Raw genomic sequence first — 3,153 nt, forward strand, 5'->3', positions numbered from 1 at the left:
CATAAAGTGTACATTCAAATTTATTTAAACTTTGTTACTCAATTTTTTCCTTCACAATGGCCTTAACATTAGCCTACCTTAAATGACAGATTTGTGGAGTGAAAGACTTAATACTTGTCCCATCAACAGACAACAAGAACACTGCTTCATAATTAAGGTAAAAATGTTATATTTGACTTATTTTGTAGGGTTTTTTTTATGTAGAAGGTTGTCTCATGAGGGCCTCCTTCCTTGTCACTTCCCAACAGGAAGCCAAGGGGTCAGGGTGAGTTTGAATCGCATGTCGGGATTGTCCCCACGCTGACCTGCGCCTGACTGGCCTCCCAGCAAAAAGCCCCTGTGAAGGTAAGAGGAACTGGGGTCCCCTCCCCTGGAAGAGAGGTTCCCTCCCCTTGACAGCTCCACAGAGCCCCAGCCTCCTGCCTGCTGGGCTGGCCCCCACATAAGAAAAGGGAAGCTCTTTGTAATCCAACGGGGATTACACCACCCAACAATGCGCCACTGAAAGAGCGACAAAAGCCCTGTATCAAACGCTGCTGAGGGGGAGCACGGCTATGATCTCCCACTACTACCAACACTGACTCCTCAGCCACCTCTCATCTCCCCAAGAGCCCTCCCCCTCCCCCCCAATGCTTCTGTCCTCCTTCTGCCCTCTTCATCGCTGGGATCTGGCCTTTTATCAGCGCATTCCTTTTCATTTGCATTGCAGCGTGGGGAGGGATGGCAGGTCTCTCTGATCTGATAGCGCCAGGAGAGAGAGAGAGACAGGAGGATCCTCAGGGCATGATATGTGCATCCTGCTCTGCAACACACACACACACACACACACGCAAAAACACCACGCTGCATTCTCCAGATAGGCAGGGACCTTTCTGCAGTCTAGAGGGACAAATAAAGCACTCATGCCTGTCTTTAAAGGTCTGTTTGTCTTTATTTTAAAGGGAAAAAAACCTACAAAGTCAAGCGAGTCTGACATGTGGAAAGCTTCAATTAATTCTGAATGTGACTCATTTACACATTTATTTAAATGTGTCTGTCATAAACGTTTGCATTGCTCAAGGGAATAAAAAGAGGCGTTTTGCCAGAAATTCCTCTGGTGGACTCTCTTCACTATTTACTTGGCCTCTGGAAGCAGCTGATTCCACTGTTCTTTATTTAGGGGTATCAGAGAAAAAGGGACAGAATGTACACCACATTTTAGATTTTTAACTTCCACTTCACAATTTTGCACCGTTTCATGATGGCATATCACCAAAAAAAATCCCAATAAAATACATAAGTTTGTGTTTGTTAGTTTGTGGCAAACTGAAAAGTGTGAAAAAGATCTAAAGAGACTTTAAATGTCTTAAAAACCCTCAAATTTCCCATATAGGGACTTAAATTTCCTCCATTTAGCTCTTAAATTAGTACATCTGTTCAGCCCTCGCTTCTTCCATTGAGTTTTCCATTCATTCTCTGTGTTGTAGTCCTGAAGAATCTCTTCTCTCAGCGAGTCTTGCTCAAGATGGTGCCATGAATATATTCAGTTAATTAATGCCATTTTCCGCAAGAAGTTAGAGGAGAAATTAAAAGACAGATGTTAAGAAGTTGAAATTATACCAAGCAGAATCCAGTGCATGGCTTAGTAAACCCTGGACAAAATGCAGAAAAGTTCAAGCAAGGTGAACACTTTGCAGGTCTGTAATGTGATAAACTTTAAGATTGTCTTTATTTAATTAAGTTAATTTAACTTAATTTTTAAAGAATCAATATGTTACCAAGACACCCATAGCTAAACTCGCTTTACCAAAGCAATTACTGTATTTTAAGGGATACCAGAGTAAAAGGGGTGGACATGGATGTACAATTTACAGAATTTTGGTGGTAAAACCTTTTAAAACTATGAATAATTTTCCTTTCATTTCACAGTTATGCACTAGAAAACCCAATGAAATAACTGGAGGTTTGAGCTTACAACAAAAGTTCAAGCGTTGCGTATTCTTTGAACATTTGACGTGTGAAAAACTCTTAGAAATAATCCTGAGTGGTTCATCTTAAGTGTGACATTAATTTACTAATTTATTTTTTTTAAATTACGTTTGTTGTAAATGTTTGCTTTACTCTTGCAGGTAAAAAGAGGCAGTTTACTTTTCGGATATCCTCTAAATCATTGTGCTCCCAGACCCGCCCGTTGCTCAAACATATGTCAGTGTAAAGGAGGGGAGGCTTTTGCTGCAGCAAAGTAAAAGAAAGAAAAAAAAAACCCTAGAATGATAGATGGAGGACACAAAAATCTGAGCCTTCAACCTGCCTCAAATTGACTGACTTGGATTGTTACCACAGCTCAGATCAATGTTAGCCCTGAACGCGTTGAATGGAAAATCATTCGGATTGTATTATGTTAGAATATATGAGCCATTTCAAAATATTAATTCAGCATTATTTGAGGTGTCTGTTAAGGATGGCAGTTAGAGCTCGCACCGCTTTGACACGACTGGGCGATTACACACCTCTATTACACGTGATGTATGAATGTGTGAGAGGGACCTATTTTTCATGACCAAGACATTGTCCCTGGAGGGAGGTGAGAATACGGCTCCCCCTGAACAACTGGCCGGCTGCAACCCGAGAACAGAGAGGGGAAGAAGAAGGGGAAGCGCAGCACAATTGGTATTGGTGGAAACTGCGAAGACGTGTCTGCATTTTGCTTGCCGCTCCCCCCTGTCCAGTTAATTGGAATACAAAGCAGAGCAGGGTCGATGGGAGAGCGGCGGTGGCGAAGATGAAGAGGAGGAGGAGGAGGAAGAGGAGGAGGAGGAGGAGGTGTAGCCGCTGTCTGTCTCCAGCAACCTTCACTGCTCGCTGGAAATTGACTGTGGAAGCAGCAAGCGAGACCGACACACTGTCACTGGTAAAATGAACTGTCACCTTGCATTTCTCAACCTCCTGGCAGCGTCGAATTGGCCGCTTTGAACCATGCGACGTGACACTGATTGAGTTCTGGTTTTCCCCTCCTGGGCTCCAAAGGAAGCAGGCCGCTTTTATACCAAGCGCGCAGGGCTCTCCACACAGAGAATCCCTTCAAAACGCTCACTCCTTCCTTCACCACCCCTCATTATTTCATTGTGCTGCTTCGTTACTCTGCTTCTCAGCTAGTCGTGTTGTTATTTATTC

Source organism: Xiphophorus hellerii, chromosome 10 (assembly GCF_003331165.1).
Source record: "Xiphophorus hellerii strain 12219 chromosome 10, Xiphophorus_hellerii-4.1, whole genome shotgun sequence".
NCBI classification, from domain to species: Eukaryota; Metazoa; Chordata; class Actinopteri; order Cyprinodontiformes; family Poeciliidae; genus Xiphophorus; species Xiphophorus hellerii.